Source organism: Chlorocebus sabaeus, chromosome 2 (genome assembly GCF_047675955.1).
Source record: "Chlorocebus sabaeus isolate Y175 chromosome 2, mChlSab1.0.hap1, whole genome shotgun sequence".
Lineage (NCBI taxonomy): Eukaryota > Metazoa > Chordata > Mammalia > Primates > Cercopithecidae > Chlorocebus > Chlorocebus sabaeus.
Window position 1 is genome coordinate 61,517,874 of NC_132905.1, and position 18,855 is coordinate 61,536,728.

At 36.1% G+C, this 18,855-nt stretch overlaps 1 long non-coding RNA gene across 1 annotated transcript; it reads right to left on the minus strand.

Annotated features, from left to right (window-relative positions):
- Positions 1 to 1,247: 1,247 nt before the first annotated feature.
- Positions 1,248 to 16,915, minus strand: LOC119622320 (uncharacterized). Its single transcript, XR_005238965.2, has 2 exons — positions 3,012 to 16,915; positions 1,248 to 1,809 (listed from the first exon to the last, which is right to left on the minus strand). It is a non-coding gene; the product is annotated as an uncharacterized lncRNA (long non-coding RNA).
- Positions 16,916 to 18,855: the final 1,940 nt, after the last annotated feature.

Below are 18,855 nucleotides of genomic sequence, written 5' to 3' on the forward strand. Positions count from 1 at the left end.
AAGAGAAAAACAGTCCAGAAATATCAAATAAAAAAGAAAGGGCCTCCATAAAATCATTTGAACTTATGATTAATTCATTAGTCATAAAACCAGTTTAGTACAAAGAATCATCCCCTCCACCACCCTTTATTCCTTCACCAGGTTTAAGGTACATTTTTAAACTTGCAAACAAAAGATTTATCATTAACTTAGACACCAAAATCCCTTGTCTCCAAGAGCAATCATTCAATTCTGTCCCTCTCATTGTTAGAATAATATGTTCACTTTATTCTGAATACACCTCTCCTTTACCCTTGTTTCCCTTTTAAAGTTATATCCAGACATTTATTTCATTTTATATCAAAGAGACTGTATACATGTTCTTAATCTTAGAAAAAATTCTGAGTAATTTTTTGCCTCATATTCGATTTTAAGCTACCCAAGAAGCATTATTTTCTCATTTAGTATTTTAACTTTTCTAACCCAGGACTTTTTTAGTAGATATTATGTCTTTTTATAAATGCTCTGCTTCAATTTACATTTTAAAACTAATTTTTAAAAAGTGTATATTTTAAATATTTGCATCCTGCAGCTCAGGCCTAAATATCCCTTGATAACAAATGTTGTCTTTTTTTCTGTATGTTTTTCACATATTTCAATTGTGAGGTATATTGCCACAATAAAAGTTTTTGTCAACATAACAGAACACATAGGCAAAATATTGTTTCCAAGTGATTGGTGATGTGGTGCTTTCAGTCTAGTGACAATCCCTTGAAGTAATCATCATCCCTACATCCAATGAAATATGAAATAAATATTTCACTTTGTTTCTAACACTCACCCTACAAATATATAGCCTGTCACATACAGCCTGTAACACCAACATATAAAAATTAAAGCAGTTCCTTATCCACTCCCACTGCTTCACTTGACTAGCCTTAAAATATAATAACAATAATAAAAAATAAAAGCAAAACTGTTCCTTAACTTATGTTTGAAATTTAGTGGATAGACTATCATAAAAGCCCTTATATGTATGGAGGGCCTCTGTAAAATATAGACTCTTAAGAGAAAAGTAGACATATATGATAGTTAAATTAAAAACACAATTATATGTAGTACCATCACAAACGCACTAGGACTTGTTTTAGAATGCATGATGTAATTGACTAAACCATTTAGGGCTCGAACTCTGAAACAAAAGGCATTCACACTTTGCGATTCTGGGGGACAATATTATTCAAAATAGAAAATTTAGAATTTCCTACTTCAAGTCCAATACAATTTTATTAAACTTTGCCACTTTCTCTAATGTTTGTTCCACGGAAGGATGGGTTAAATTAAATGCTGTATATGGCAGCATTAATCATTTATGCAGTTCCAGTTGACACATTTGAAAACCCGCCTCAAGAGATCTGGTTTGTTTTCTAGCCATGCAACATGAAGATGGCTTGCAAACATCCAAATAGAGTGAATATAATAAAACAAAAGCCTGGCTACTGCATATGGAAATCCATAATTGTCTTTGTGTGAAAGTCAAGATAAGTGCAGTGGGCTTCCTAGGAGCCACAAGTCTTTTGCTCAAGAAGTCCCTAGTATCCTTGACAAACTTAGAGAGGTCTAATGCTTTCATCCAATCTTCTTTTTTCCTCTCCTTCACTGGGTTAGAATTGTATCATGCTCTGAAGATTCACCCAAACTTTTCTTCCAACCTCTTCATTTGCCCTCATAGGTATTTCTTCTAATACATTTTGGCAGATTTTTGAAATTCTTCCTCAGCAATTGCTTCTTGCAGGATCTGAAGTAATCCATTTTAGGACAATGTTTTTCCTATTTAAGGAGAGATGGACTTGATTAGCTTTTAACAGGTAAGATATTACCAGAAAGTTTGGCATTTTCAATTCTAATATTTAATTCAACAAACTTAAAGCATAGCAAGAAATCAAAAGCCTGAGATTTTTTATTCAATCTTTTTAACTTGCTTATACCATAGAAACTTGCAGTTGCTTGATATGAGTGGTGGTTATTAATGAGTGTCAACTTGATAGGATTGAAAAATGCAAATTATTGTTCCTGGATGTATCTGTGAGGGTGTTGCCAAAGGAGGCTAACATTTGAGTCAGTGGACTAGGGGAGGCAGAACTAGCCTCTATCTGGCATAAAGCGGGCAGAAGAAGCTGGAAGAACCAGGCTTGCTGAGTCTTCCAGCCTTCATCTTTCTCACCTCCTCGATGCTTCCTGCCCTTGAATATTGGACTCCAAATTCTTCAGCTTTTGGACTCTGGGACTTGCACCAGTGGTTTCCTTGTGGCCACAGACTGAAGGCTGCACTATTGGCTTCCCTACTTTTGAGGTTTTGGGACTCAGACTGGCTTCCTTCCTCTTCAGCTTGCAGATGGCCTATTGTGGGACACTTCACCTTGTGACTGTGTGAGTCATACTCCTTAATAAACTCTTTTTTGCATATACATCTTTCCTATTAGTCCTGTACCTCTAAAGTACCCTAATACAGCATGTTTTTATATTCCTAATAGAAAATAGAAGATAACTATGGCTTATGAAATCCCAAGTTTGGGGGCATCATCTCTGGCAATCATTTTCTGTATAGAAAATAAAGCTCATAGTCAGGTTTGCTGGAAGAACAGTGACCTAGTATAATCCTGAAACTTGACTGTGAATAAACTTTATGTATTCGTTTCTTATTGCTGCTGTAACAAATTACCACATACCTAGTGGCTTAAGAAAACAGGCTGGACATAATGGCTCACACTTGTAATCCCAGCACTTTAGGGGGTTAAGGTAGGAGAATCACTGGAGTCTATAAGTTTTAGACCAGCCTTGGGAAACATAGTGAGACCCTGACTCTAGAAAATACTAAAAATAAGCCAGCTGCAGCAGGCAGCTGATGTCAGGGTATCACTTGAATGCAGGTGGTTGAAGCTGTAGCGAGCTGTGATTGTGCTGCTGTGCTCCAGCCTGGACAACCGAGTGAGACTGTGTCTCAGGGAAAAATCAATCCACATATTTATTACCTCCCTGTTGTTGAGGTCAGAAGTACAACATCAGTCTTGTTGGGCTACAATCAAGGTGCGTGTATCGTTGATTCTTTCTGCAATCTCTGCCCGGGGAATGTGTTCCCTTGCCTTTTCCATCTTCTGGAGGCTGCTTGCGTTCTTGGGCTAGAGACCCCTTCCTCTCCTCACTCCACTCAGATTATCCAGGATACCCACCATCCCAAGATCCTCAATTTCATCACGTAGGCAAAGTCCTTTTGCTATGTAACGTAATATATTAACCAGTTCTGGTTCAACCTTCCTGAAAACAGAAAGAGAAACATGGGATAATAGAAACAATTGCCCAGACATAAGAAGCAGTTTATAAGTAACTGTTATTCTGATTCAGAAATCTGGAACTCTCCTATAAAATCCGTTAATGAGTCTGAGACCACACAAGAAAAAGGGAGCTGCCCTTGATCTTTGAAAAAGAATTTTTTATGAAGTGAAAGGGCAAGTGAAAGCTGAGGAAAAAAATTAGCAAGCTCAAAATTAATCTAGACATAATATATTTATATTCATACTATCCTCAGTTTGTTCCAAATGACTATGTTATAAAATCTTTCTGTTTATTTTTTCTTTCAAATAAGAGGAAAAAATTTGGTAGCAAGCATGCCTTCTTTTATAGTCAAAAGTGAGAGTCCCTGAAGAATTTACTTTTTCCAGATTATATACGACAAACATGGATTCATAATGTTTTCTCATCTATTTACTTTAATAAAAATATCTCAGTGTGATGTTCAAGGAAAGGCTGCAAATCTTATATAAAGATATATCTTTTTAACTAATATCATAAAACTAAAATAAATTTAGATAATTAATTGCCTTGAAAATTGTAATAACAAATAAAATAGAACTTATGCCTAAAGAAATGGAGACGGGAATTGTTCAGGTTGATTTTTCTGTTGTTGCTGTGATGTTTAGTCTGTTAATAATTCCTAAGTAAACTTTTTACAAAAGAGAAAAATTCTGAATAGAGCCTAAGTTTGTGTTATAATTGACAGTAAAATAATGAGTAAAAATTGCCTTAAATGTATCAGATAAATACTTGTTATTCTGAGAAAAATATGCGATATCAGTTGAGGCTTAGTTAAAAATGCTGTAGTTAAGGCTGGGAATGTATTCAGAATACTTTAACTTTTAATTCCAATTTTCTATAAAACATACATATTGTAAATGCATACATTTTCCTTCAACCATAAACTCAAAGCTGTAATTATGTATTAGATAGTTTCAAACCAATCACTGATAATTATAGTGCATGATAAGAAATTTGCAAAAGAAAATATTTTAAATATATTGCCATTATCAGAAAAATTGGTATATTAGAGTTGTAACAGTTTTTAGATCTCAAATTACAAATCATACTTATTTAAATTATATTATATGAACATCACATTTACACACACACACATATATGTGTATATATTTAACTATATAATTCCAATACCTACTTATAACACTTTCTCATTAAACCAAGTAAACTGGCCTGGACTAAGGCATTAAAACCATTTTCATATATGTATTTATACTTTTTTCCCCTACTTGTTGTAAATATTTAAAATTGTAGTTTATAGAAGAGAAAAAAAGGTATTTATCAATTCAATTGTTAAGTATAAATTTATCCTGACTCTATTCTAGACACCAGCTTAGTCATACAGGGCAGATATAAAACCAAATAATCTTGATCTTAAATAAGATTGTAACTGTGATAAAATCAAAATTATTAACGGTAGTTTGTTATGTGGCATAGCATATAAAAGATAGAAGCATTTACTAACCATAGCGGTGGAGAAAAATGAACTCTCTATTGTGACATGAATTAAGTAGAAAACATTTTTCTAAGAAGTTAGCACCTTATCTGGGCTTCAAAGATGACAAGTTTTCAAAGAAAGCAGAGGTCAAGATTGGGGGGGGGTGTTAATGAGAATAAAATTATTATAGGCAAAGAAGAGAATATGAAACAGTAAGAAGTTTTGAAATCACGTGGTACATCCAAGAAAATCCAGAAGTTCTGTGATGTTTGTGAAAAAGTGTAAGGCAATCTATGGATATAACTGAGAATAGAGAAGAATGTGGAATGCAATAAAAAAACCTCACATATTGCATTCGAGTTTACAGACTTTAGTTTGTATGAAATGGGGATAAATTAAAAAGGCAGGAAAGAAAAAAAGAAACTTTTTAATCATGTTAACATTCAAATGGGAAGAAGTTTGAGAGGGCCTGGCCTAGAGTAATGGTAGACTAATGAGAATGGTATTATTTTGAGTGATAGTAGAAATAAAAGGCAAAGAGCAAGGCAGACTAAATACTAAAACGTAGAAGTGGCAAGACTTGGCAACGATCTATGGAAGGACAGGAAAAATTTTCATATAATTCTGACTTAGACAATTCTGTAAGGTGGGCCCATACATAAGTTGACACTGACTAAAGTATTAACAAACAAAATTTCATGGGGGATGCAAGAATATCCCTATCAGACTTTCTAGATTTGAGGCGATTGTGTTAGCCTAAGTAGAATTATCAGGAAGCTGATTAGAATTTCATCTAGGCACATGTTGTAGAAAGGAGAGTTTCTACAGCAGAAATATCATTAAAAATTTTACTATATGGTCTTGGGAGAAGATGAGGAACACTAGTCTTGAATAGTGAGGTGAAACACTTTAGAATAGAAAGTCTGCAGGGAATGTTCCTATGGTTTGCCAAAATAAACAGTTGACATTTATTGAATTGTGCTGGGGCAAAATTAAATTAGACTGTTAAAAATTAATTGCAGGCCAGGCGTGGTGGCTCAGGCCTGTAATCCCAGCCCTTTGGGAGGCCAAGGCGGGCGGATAACAAGGTCAGGAGATCGAGACCACCCTGGCAAGCACAGTGAAACTCTGTCTCTACTAAAAATACAAAAAATTAGCCAAGCGAGGTGGCGGGCGCCTGTAGTCCCTGCTACTCAGGAAGCTGAGGCAGAAGAATGGCGTGAACCTGGGAGGCGGAGCTTGCAGTGGCAGAGATGGCGCCACTGCACTCTAGCCTGGGCGACAGAATGAGACTCTGTCTCAAAAGCAAATAAACAAACAAACAAACAAAAAACCTAAAAATTGCAGATAAGAAAATGGAGACATGTGAAGTATAAAAAGTCTTCTAAAAATCAAAACCCAAGGGAGAAAGAAGTGTTTTAGTGAGTGTTGCACTAGAAACGGAGAATTTTTGTATGGGGTACAGATATGAGCATTTTAATAAACTCAATAGAAAAACAGTACAATAAAGGCTGTGAAGATATGAGAAATATGAAGGGATACTGAGGGAGCAATTGCCCAGATTAGATAAATGAGGACTTGCTTTCTATTGAGAGAAGAAATAGGGCAAAGTTGTATAGCAAGAAGTGAACTTAAGCATATTGGAGAGCTGCTGGTGATTGGAGGGCTTTGTAGTAAAGCGAAATTTCATCTATTGGTATTTGAGAATGGTAAGCTCTTTGAGGATTGTTAAGATAGTAGTATTGCATCTCTTTTGAGAGGAATGGAATAAGGAGCTGAATACACTTGTGAACCCCAGATATCTGAGACAGGTCTCATTTAATTCAGAAAGTTTATTATTATTATTATTATTATTATTATTATTATTGACAGGAGTCTCACTCTGTCGTCCAGGCTGGAGTGCAGTGGCGCGATCTCGGTTCACTGCAAGCTCCGCCTCTCGGGTTCACACCATTCTCCTGCATCAGCCTCTGGAGTAGCTGGGACTACAGGTGCCCGCCACTACGCCCAGCTAATTTTTTGTATTTTTAGTAGAGACGGGGTTTCACCATGTTAGCCAGGATGGTCTCTATCTCCTGACCTTGTGACTCCCCCGACTCGGCCTCCCAAAGTGCTGGGATTACAGGCGTGAGCCACCACGCTCGGCCCAGAAAGTTTCTTTTTCCAAGGCTGAGGATGCATGCCTGTGAAACAGCCTGGGGAGTTTCTGAAGACATGTGCGCAGGGTTGTCAGAGCACAGTTTGATTTTGTACATTTTAGAGACATGAGATATCCATCAACATATGTAAGATGAACACTGTTTGGGTCTGGCAAGGAGGGGCAACTCAAAGCAGAGGTGGGAAGACTTGAAGGGAGAGGGGTCTTCCAGGTCATAGGTAGATTGAGACAAGTGGTTACATTCTTTTGAGTTCCTGGTTAGTTTCTCCAAAAGAGGCAATCAGATAGGCATTTATCTCCGTGGGCAGAGGGTGATTTTGAGTAGAATGGGATGCAGGTTGGCCCTAAACAGTTATCAGCTTGACTTTTCCCCTTAGTTTCGTGCTTCGGGGGCCACGAGATTTATTTTTCTTTCACATTTCTCCACTTCTCTTTTTAAAAAATCTTTTGGAGAAAGCATTTTAAAAGAAAATGAATCTCTGGTCTCAGATTTTGTCTGATCTTTCATGGCTTAGCATGGTTTATTCCCAGATGGGTAATTCCTGAGTTATTAAGAAAGCTCATTTTTAGCAGGTTGTGAATTCTCATGTCCTGTGAAGAGAAAATAGAGGGAGGAAGGGAGAAAAGCAACAACAAACAAAAGAACAATCCTGGAAAATACATATAGACCACATTACTCTGAAGTTCATACATTAGTAGGCAGTGTGAAAGTGGCTTATGTATATAAATAGGTTGCTGTTGTTTTCTTCTGAAATTTGAGTTGTTTAGCTTCAGTTCACAGGGTTTTATGAAAGCACACCTTAGTTTTGGTGACTCCGAATTAGAAAAAAAATGGAAAAAAAAAAAGGAAAAAAAATGGACAACATCATTTTGCAGACTTGTAACCATGAAAAATTAGAATTTTGTCCAAATTGTAGAAAATAATGAAAATGGAAAAACACTGGGCAAGCCTAGAATCTAACAACAGATATACTGTAGTTTTTGAGACTTTTTTTTCTCTTCAGTTTCCCGTTTTTGACTGATTTGCTTTATTATACTTGGCCTAATGATTTATATACAATGAATCAAGAATAATTATTTTTACATAAGCTTTCAAATTGCTTTGATGGAACTTTGCTCCATACTAGGAATCTCAGATAAGACTTGTTTAAAGCTGAGCCCAGCCGTGGATTTGTGCCATCAAATAGCTATGTGTTGGGTGAATTTCCTCTACTGTTGAGGTTCCAAAATAAACCTGGGGCTTCTGAGCCTGTCAGAAAGTGGCATTCTTTACTTACCACTGGTCAGAAACCTTATACAGGGACTGTGTACACAGAATATGAGGCCAGTTTTTCCAGGTGCTTTATTGGCACCATAGGGAAAGCACACCATTCCTGTCAAAACCTTGGTAAAATTACTAGTTTCTCGAATTGTGTCCTGTTACAGATGAAAACAGATTCTTATTGCACTCATGAAAATAACTATATTACCATAAGTTAAGAATACTCACAAATAGCTTCCAAATTCTGGAGAAATTAGAGAGAAAAAAATATGCTCCAAATTTTGTTCATAGGAGTATACTAAATTACTAAAAGCTGTTAATATCTCAAAAGAAAAGTTTTCTTGCCTCTGAAAAAACAAAGGATCAGCAATGTTTTAAGCAAAAAGTCAAAAAGATTATGTCAGTCTTTTATTAGTTCAGTCATACAGTCAATTACTGTTCTGCTCGATACTCATGAATATTTTAGCTCTCCATGAGAGCTAAAGTAAAATGGTAGGATGAGTGGCATTATTTTATTTTGTAAACTCTACACTTATGATATCTTGATTAATCAAATACTTACAAATGCCATTTCTACATATTTTTCAAAGTTTTAATATAATTTCTATACATAGCCTACATTTTTCATCTGTTCAAATACTCTTCCTCTTATCCTTATCTTTAATATTGCCTCTATATTTATTATGTCCCTAATAAGGTAGATACAAACATTTAGGTGCTGTTAGATTCTTGGGGAAGTTATTTTGTAATAGGTTTAATGTTCATCAATTCACTTGTATCAGATATGCCTATGCAATTGCTATAATCATATTTTGCTTCATATTTTCCCAAACAGGACATTCATTTCCCTCATTGTCATTTTGTAGACTAGAAAATTTAAAGAATAATGTAACTTCATGTATTAAGTACTTAGAGAGTAACTTATTATATAGAGTACTGGCAATAAGGACAATTTGTTTCCTGGAGCAGAGTCATGGAATTACACTGTAATTTCATGCCTGCCTTATGTGTGACAACCAAATATCTAATTTCTTCTATTTTTCACAGCTTCTCTTTTTTATCCAGTATTTTGATAAACAACAATCTAATTCTCAAAATTACCTCATAACATGTTGATAAAGTTTACAAAAACACTGATAAATGATATATATTTAAATGTCGGTCTAGGTCTATTTGCTAAACAATTGTGCCAATTAAATTGATTATTGTAATATTTTCCATTGAAAAAAATATTCCCAGTTACTTCTTCCCCCTTACCTTCATGCACACACACTGACAAAATGCTACAACCAATTTGACATTCACTTTGAGAGGTTTTGTCTACAAGCCCACTCCCAATTCCAAGTACATTAGGCCTTCCATATCCTTGGGTTCCGCATCAGTTGCTTTTCCAACCAACCAACCTCAGATAAAAATATTTTAAAAATAATAATTCCACAAAATTCCAAAAAGCAAAACTTGAATTTGTCTTGTGCTGTGTACAAGGCAAGGTTGACTCCACATGAATAAGGTGATGTATAGGTATTGTATTAAGTATGATGAGTAATCTAGAGATGATTTTATATAAAATCATTTTATATAAAAACTTTGAGCATCCATGGATTTTGGTACCTGCAGTGTTTCTGGAATTATTCCCTGATGAAGATGAAAAACTATATTCTTACCATTAGGCATGTGTGTGTTGGGGAGTGAGAGAAAAAGAAAAGAAACTTGCCTAAGTCAATTTAATACATGTATCCACTTCAATTATGTTATGATCTAGAATCGTAGGAGAAAATCTTAGTGTCTGTGACAGGTTAGGAACTAACTTGTTCATATTTCTCTTATGGCATAGCTAGTCTTTCCCTCAAAATTACTAGAATTTTTTTTTCTACAAAGAGACCAGTACTGCTTATTAGAATATCAGATGGAGATAGTTAATGGCACTCACATTTATTTACAAGGCCCACTCTGGGCAGGTTCTTCCGTTATAAGTCATCCAATAAGCTACTGACTAGCCTATGTTGCCGACCTATCTGTGGTCTTTCCTAGTATGATTATAAAAAAACATTTTTTTCCTCATCCTCACACCACCATGGAGAGCATTTTTATAAAGCACCTTGAGAATAACTAGTGCATTTAGGCTATAGACAATAAATATAAGCATTTTAAAAAGGGTATTCCATTTTTATTGACAAATTAAAGGTATTTATTTGGAATATAAAAATCAGAAGCTAAGTGAAAGCCAAAAATACAGTCACTGAGATGAAAGCAACAGATAAGAAGAAAAAATAGGAGGTGAGGATGTGCTTAAATAGCAGGTGGACATAATGGACAAATTTCCAAATAAAGAAGACAGTGACAAGATTTATAGTCATTTTAACGTGAAAAAGTTTACACCAGTGTGAAATAACTTCAAGAGACCATGAAAAAGAAAAACAGAAGAAAAATAAAAATATGATAAAAAGAAAACAGCAATGGTAGCTATATCCACCACACAGTATATGTTTCTTGCCATCTAGATCCCAGCAGGCCAGAGTTACCTGGATGGCTGCGTTGCAGAGGATGGGTCTTGGTACTCATAAGAAGAAGTCCTCACTGAGGGACCAAGACAGCCGATGGTCTGTCTGTGCAATAGAGACTGAAACAGTACTAATCACTAAGTTTCTTATGCCATCCTCCCTCCACTCCTATCACAGAGTGACTCTGAATAGAGCAAAGTGAATGAACAAGCAAATCTCAGGCACTCAGAACTGCTGGCTTTTCTCCCTAGGCTTCTATCAAGAAAATAAATTGTAAATATGTGCTGGACTTTATGTCACCTCTTTCTAGACAACCCTTTGTACTCTGGTGTCCTTGTACTTCAGTTCACTAGGAATATGCCTAAGGTCTTCATTAACTCAAGCAACTTCTCACTTTGTTAGGCAGGCACCAGCCTCCTGCCCTGGTAACTGCATGCAGCATGTCTTCAGCTACCAGCTACTAAATGGCACTGCAGAGCCACAGCTACAGTGACCAACCTTGAAGAGCAGGTAACTTCCCTGGCTTCTGATCAACATCTCTTAGAAGCAACAGTGCCAGCAATAGAGCAAAACTTGTCTGCATGAAAGTGAAGGTATACCTCAGATATTGCTGATTTCAGTACAGACCACCACAATAAAGTGAATGTGCAACAACTGAATACTACAATACAGCAAGTCATACATCTTTTGGTTTCACCATGGATATAAAAATTATCTTTATACTATACTCTGGTCTATTAAATGTGCAATAAGATTAGATATAAAAAGGGGATGGTGATTAGATGGCTGAATAGGAACAGCTCCAATCTGCAGCTCCCAATGTGAAGGACACAGAAGACAGGGGATTTCCGCATTTCCAACTGAGGTACGGGGTTCATCTTACGTGGCCTTGCCAGACAAGTGGGTGCAGCCCTTGGTGCATGGCGAGGCATTGCCTCACCCGGGAAGTGCAAGCGGTCAGGGAATTCCCTTTCCTAGCAAAGGGAAGCCGTGACAGATAGCACCTGGAAAATCGGGACACTCCCACCCTAATACTGCGCTTTTCCAACAGCCTTAGCAAACGGCACACCAGGAGATTATATCCTGCGACTGGCTTGGAGGGTCCCACGCCCACGGAGCCTCGCTCACTGCAGCAGTCTGCGATTGAACCGCAAGCTGGCAGCGAGGTTGGGGGAGGGGTGCCCGCCATTGCTGAGGCTTGAGTAGGTAAACAAAGCCCCCTGAAAGCTCAAACTCGGTGGAGCCCACTTCAGCTCAAGGAGGCCTGCCTGCCTCTGTAGACTCCACCTCTAGGGGCAGGGCATAGCTGAATAAAAGTCAGCAGAAACTTGTGCAGACTTAAATGTCCCTGTCTGACAGCTTTGAAGAGAGTAGTGGTTCTCCCAGCACTGAGTTTGAGATCTGAGAACGGACAGACTGCCTCCTTCACTGGGTCCCTGAAACCTCCCCTTCATATAAATATTTATTCCACTGTCCCCCTAGAGAGCCCTGACTAATACATGGTGTTTGCAGTTTTGGAAAAATTATAAATAATGCTATTTTGGAAATTACTGCACATGCGTATCAGAGAAAAATCAAAGGACAGACAGGTAGACAAAAATGCATACACAAACACACACATATGTGAGATTGTTCATATATGAGTAGAATTTCTTGGTTATTGTATATGTGTACATTTAATTTAAGGAACACTTTCACAAGCTTTCATGAGTGATTGTACCAATTTACTCTTCCACAGTCGATGAATAACATCTTAGATGGTCCACATCTTCAAATATTTAATATTGTTTGCCACTGTCATTCACTTATTTATTTATTTGCTTGTTTGTTTCATTTTAACCATTTCATTGTGAATGTGGTAGACTATCATTGTGGCTTCTATTTGCATTTCTCTGACCATTTTGTAGGTTACCTTGTTGCTTTTTTAAATTGTGTTTTGCTGATAAACAATGATGCTGAACATCTATCTCTGTGATTATTTGCCATCATATATATTATTTGATGAAGTATCTTGTTTCATCTTTTTGATGAATCATTGTTAAAAAAATTTTTTTTATTATTAATTTTTAAGGGTTCTTTATATATCTCCTGGATATAAGTCCTTTGTCAGATATGTGTGTTGCAATTATTCGCCGAGGACTTGGCTCACATTTTGTTGTTTTAAACATCTTCCACAGACAAAATTTTTAATCTTGATTAAGTCTAATTTGTCATTCAAAAAATTATGAATCATGTAAATTTATTGCCAAACCCAAGATCATGCAAGTTTTCTTGTGTGTTTTTTTTTCTTTCTAGAAATCTTATAGTTTGTTGGTTTTACATATAGGTCTATGGTCTAATTTGAGTCAGTTTTTGTAAAAGTTGTAACGTATATGCCAAAGATCTTTTTTTCTATTTTTTTTTTTAGAATTAAGACATCTTGTTATTCCAGCATAATTTCTTCAACAGTCTGTCCATTCTCCATTGAATTGCTTTTGCATCTTAATCAAAAGTAACTTGATCATATCTCTATTATTTTATTTTTGAGCTCTAATTATTTTCTCTAATAAATGACTTTGTTGAATTTTATATATTTATTAAATATTTGAATGCATTCATTTGTCAACTGTCTGTCCAAGTTTTTGCCCATTTATTAGATGAATGCTTTTCAAATGTATTTGCTTTAACATTATGAATTTCTAGGAATTCTATTTTTAGATAATTCTTTACCCTTTTTATTAATGTCAACTTATTTTTAGTTAATATATTCATAACCTGAATATATTATCCATTTTTAGTTTATTTTGTTTTACTTTTTTTATTTTCTTGATATAAATGCTATGTTGATTTATTTTTAATATTTTTATACTATTGACTTTTCTCAGAACATAGCTTTTAAAATTATATTTCCCCCAAATTTCCTGTATCTTCACTAAGCTTTAGCAGGTTTAATCTGTACTCTCTACTGTCTTCATTTGGTGGGTTTTATTTTAATTGTCACCATGCTTTTCCCAGCTTCCCTGAATTTTGGCATATTCTCAGAATTGTTTCTGTAATGCTAATCCTTGAGGAATATTATTCTGTTTCTGTAATTTCAGTTTCCTCAAATTATGCTTTATCTGATTGTCTTTAAACACACAGGCAGTTTCAACTACATATCAGTTGTTTCCCCTTGTCATTCAATATTTTGTCTCCAGGGAACTATTCATTTTAAAAATGCGCTGACACTGAAAGTCTGTCATGAAATTTCCCTTTCTCTGTATTTTTATAATGTACCATGCAGCAGTTTTTAATTAATACAACACATCTTAATAAAATTACAGGTTGATTTGTCCTCTTTCCTTCACTCGCTTGTAAAATCGTTAAGGACATAAACTAAGTTTTATCTTTTGATCCCTAGAACATAGTAGAGATTTTGTCATAGAGTTTACTGTATAATTAAATATCTATCTATTATTTATCTACAAAAAAACATTTTAACACATTTTCTCTATGATTTTTTTATTCCCTTAAGGAAAATCTCCCCTACTCATTTATAGTGGGTTATTTTCACAGAACCTTATGTTATTTTTACTTCTTTCTTTCTTTCTCTCTCTCTCTCTACATCTTTCTCTCTCACTTGCTTTAAATTTATAACAAAGATACAATTTTTCACCTGAAGTGTTCCCAGCTGTTAATGTACATATATAAGATACGTTCCACTCTCTAGGTAGTTATTAAACAGGATGGGTTTATGTGTACTTCTCTCAGATGTAATAGGCATTCCTATTTTCTAACCAGTGGAGTACTTTTGATGCTAAAGAAAATGTGTCTCAACCTGATATAGCATGGTCTAAACCTTCTGCACTTTATTTGTTGTGGGCGATTCATTTGGAACTGCATTTTAAATTATTTGCACCTTATGGTATTTCCCTGATCTTGGCCCTGGCAAAATGTTTTAGATAATCAAAAATTTTTGTCTACTGATTGTGACATCTGAAACCATCATTGTATACTAAAATGGATGATTTTACAAACTATAAATATTAGCATATTGTTAAGAATGTCTCTGAGGTTATTTTCAGAGGCAAATGTTTCCCTGTGCTTACTTAATACCTTAAAGTTTTGTCTTAGGTAAATTTGCTTCTATATAAATAAAGACCATTGAGCACCTGCACTGCTTTTTGGTCTTCCAGATATATGTACCAAAAGAACATAAATCTTTTGAAATTAAGGTTCAGAGTAGTTTTTAAAAAGGGGAGAAAAAATGTATGTCATGCTGGCAAATATGGCATTGTAAAGGTTTTAGAGTCAAGTGGTCTAGGGTTTACATCAGGGCTTTTAATCACATTAGAACATAACTTTGAACATATTTCTGGATTCCTCTAAATCAATTTGCTCATTTTTAAAATGTATGATTTTACGGTAATTTTAAAGAGGGTATTGCATGACAAGATAACATATGTAACAAGCTAAAATCGATATAGGTTTTATGGCAAATAATAAATGGCATCTATATTTGTTGTTTTGCTAGTACTATTTTGTCATTTCTACTACCAAGATTATCTCATAGTTCTGACTTAAGCATATAGTGACTGTATTCATTATAAGATCCACACTAATACGTTTTATACAGTTAGGCATGTATTGAAGAGCCTCGCAGATTTCTAGATTTATGAGCAATCCTAAGCATTCCTCACTGTTGGTATGCATATTAGGGACAATAAGTTGAATAGCCCACACTTAAATTTTGACTGCTGGCACCTGGTAAGGTTAAGCTCCCTGCCCATGCCAGCTCACTCATTGCCTTTAATATATTCTTTTTCGAAGGCAAATGTTTACTGTGTACTAAATACTAGGTGTGATTTAAATGGTGTTGAGCAAAAAAAGGTACTTATATTTGGAAAAGGGACAACAAACAAGTTAATAAATACCTTGTTGATAATGCTAACCATGAAGAATAAAACGAAGTGTTATCATGAAAGAGGCACTTTATGGGGAGGGGTTATTTGAGTCCTAACAATCAATGAAGTCATCTTAGATAAGAAGACAGTTGGCCGGGCTCGGTGGCTCACGCCTGTAACCCAGCACTTTGGGAGGCCGAGGCTGTCAGATCACGAGGTCAGGAGATCGAGACCGTCCTGGCTAACACGGTGAAACACCGTCTCTACTAAAAAGACAAAAAATTAACAGGACGTGGTGGCGGGCGCCTGTAGTCCCAGCTACTTGGGAGGCTGAGGCAGGAGAATGGTGTGAACCCAGGAGGCAGAGCTTGCAGTGAGCCGAGATCACACCACTGCACTCCAGCCTGGGTGACAGAGCGAGACTCCGTCTCAAAACAAAACAAAACAAAAAGACAGTTGAACAAAGAGCTAAATAAAATGAGACATTGAACAATGACTCCCATATAGAGACGGGGAGAACATTCCAGGACAAGAAATAGCAAGACCTAAAATGCACAATGGGTATGTTTGAAAAATCCAAGAAGTGCAAAGAAGGCAGAGTTGGAAAAGGTGTGTGGATGAATGAGAATGGAAGGTGAGGAGGTCAGAGATGATAACAAGTGTGACTGGTAACTATATCCTGTAGAGCCATATACTGCATAATGAAGACTTCTGATGCTTTGTTGAGTGAAATGTAAATCATTGGGAGGGTAGGAGTAGAAAAGTCTTACTTCAGTTTTAAAAGTATCACTTTGGCTGATGAGTAAAGACTAATTTAAACAGGGAAAAGTAGAAGCAGTGAGACCAGTTTGGAAGTTGTTACTATTTTCTGAGTGATGAGTAATGGCGACTTGAAATAGAATGACAGAATAAACATTTCAGAACTTAGTTGTATCTACTTCAAATACACAGCCAGGAGAAATTGCTAGTAGATTGATCATGGAGGGAGTAAGGAAAAGACCAACTAGTGCAGTTAAATTTTAATCTGTACAATTGGCATAATTGAGTTACTATTCAGAGAAAGGGATAAGTTTGGGAAATGATACCACTTTTCTTCATATAGAAATAAAGAATTTATTTTTAATTGCGTCAATTTGATTCTTCTCTCTTTTCTTCTTTATTAGTCTTGCTAGTGGTCTGTCAATTTTGTTGATCTTTTCAAAAAACCAACTCCTGGATTCATTGATTTTTTGGAGGGTTTTTTGTGTCTCTATCTCCTTCAGTTCTGCTCTGATCTTAGTTATTTCTTGCCTTCTGCTAGCTTTCGAATGTGTTTGCTCTTGCTTCTCTAGTTCTTTTAATTGCGATGTTAGAGTGTCAATTTTAGATCTTTCCTGCTTTCTCTTGTGGGCATTTAGTGCTATAAATTTCCCTCTACACACTGCTTTAAATGTGTCCCAGAGATTCTGGTATGTTGTATCTTTGTTCTCATTGGTTTCAAAGAACATCTTTATTTCTGCCTTCATTTCGTTATGTACCCAGTAGTCATTCAGGAGCAGGTTGTTCAGTTTCCATGTAGTTGAGCGGTTTTGATTGAATTTCTTAGTCCTGAGTTCTAATTTGATTGCACTGTGGTCTGAGAGACAGTTTGTTATAATTTCTGTTCTTGTACATTTGCTGAGGAGTGCTTTACTTCCGATTACGTGGTCAATTTTGGAGTAAGTACAATGTGGTGCTGAGAAGAATGTATATTCTGTTGATTTGGGGTGGAGAGTTCTATAGATGTCTATTAGGTCTGCTTGCTGCAGAGATGAGTTCAATTCCTGGATATCCTTGTTAACTTTCTGTCTCGTTGATCTGTCTAATGTTGACAGTGGAGTGTTGAAGTCTCCCATTATTATTGTATGGGAGTCTAAGTCTCTTTGTAAGTCTCTAAGGACTTGCTTTATGAATCTGGGTGCTCCTGTATTGGGTGCATATATATTTAGGATAGTTAGCTCTTCCTGTTGAATTGATCCCTTTACCATTATGTAATGTCCTTCTTTGTCTCTTTTGATCTTTGATGGTTTAAAGTCTGTTTTATCAGAGACTAGTATTGCAACCCCTGCTTTTTTGTGTTCTCCATTTGCTTGGTAAATCTTCCTCCATCCCTTTATTTTGAGCCTATGTATGTCTCTGCGTGTGAGATGGGTCTCCTGAATACAGCAGACTGATGGGTCTTGACTCTTTATCCAGTTTGCCAGTCTGTGTCTTTTAATTGGAGCATTTAGTCCATTTACATTTAAGGTTAAGATTGTTATGTGTGAACTTGATCCTGCCATTATGATATTAACTGGTTATTTTGCTCGTTAGTTGATGCAGTTTCTTCCTAGCCTTGATGGTCTTTACATTTTGGCATGTTTTTGCAATGGCTGGTACCGGTTGTTCCTTTCCATGTTTAGTGCTTCCTTCAGGGTCTCTTGTAAGGCAGGCCTAGTGGTGACAAAATCTCTAAGCATTTGCTTATCTGTAAAGGATTTTATTTCTCCTTCACTTATGAAACTTAGTTTGGCTGGATATAAAATTCTGGGTTTAAAATTCTTTTCTTTAAGAATGTTGAATATTGGCCCCCACTCTCTTCTGGCTTGAAGAGTTTCTGCCGAGAGATCTGCTGTTAGTCTGATGGGCTTCCCTTTGTGGGTAACCCGACCTTTCTCTCTGGCTGCCCTTAAGATTTTTTCCTTCATTTCAACTTTGGTGAATCTGGCAATTATGTGTCTTGGAGTTGCTCTTCTCGAGGAGTATCTTTGTGGCGTTCTCTGTATTTCCTGGATTTGAATGTTGGCCTGCCCTACTAGGTTGGGGAAGTTCTCCTGGATGATATCCTGAAGAGTGTTTTCCAACTTGGTTCCATTTTCCCCCTCACTTTCAGGCACCCCAATCAGACGTAGATTTGGTCTTTTTACATAATCCCATACTTCTTGCAGGCTTTGTTCATTTCTTTTTCTTCTTTTTTCTTTTGGTTTCTCTTCTCGCTTCATTTCATTCATTTGATCCTCCATCGCTGACATTCTTTCTTCCAGTTGATCGAGACGGTTACTGAAGCTTGTGCATTTGTCACGTATTTCTTGTGCCATGGTTTTCGTCTCTTTCATTTCGTTTGTGAGCTTCTCTGCATTAATTACTCTAGCCATCAATTCTTCCACTTTTTTTTCAAGATTTTTAGTTTCTTTGCGCTGGGTACGTAATTCCTCCTTTAGCTCTGAGAAATTTGATGGACTGAAGCCTTCTTCTCTCATCTCGTCGAAGTCATTCTCCGTCCAGCTTTG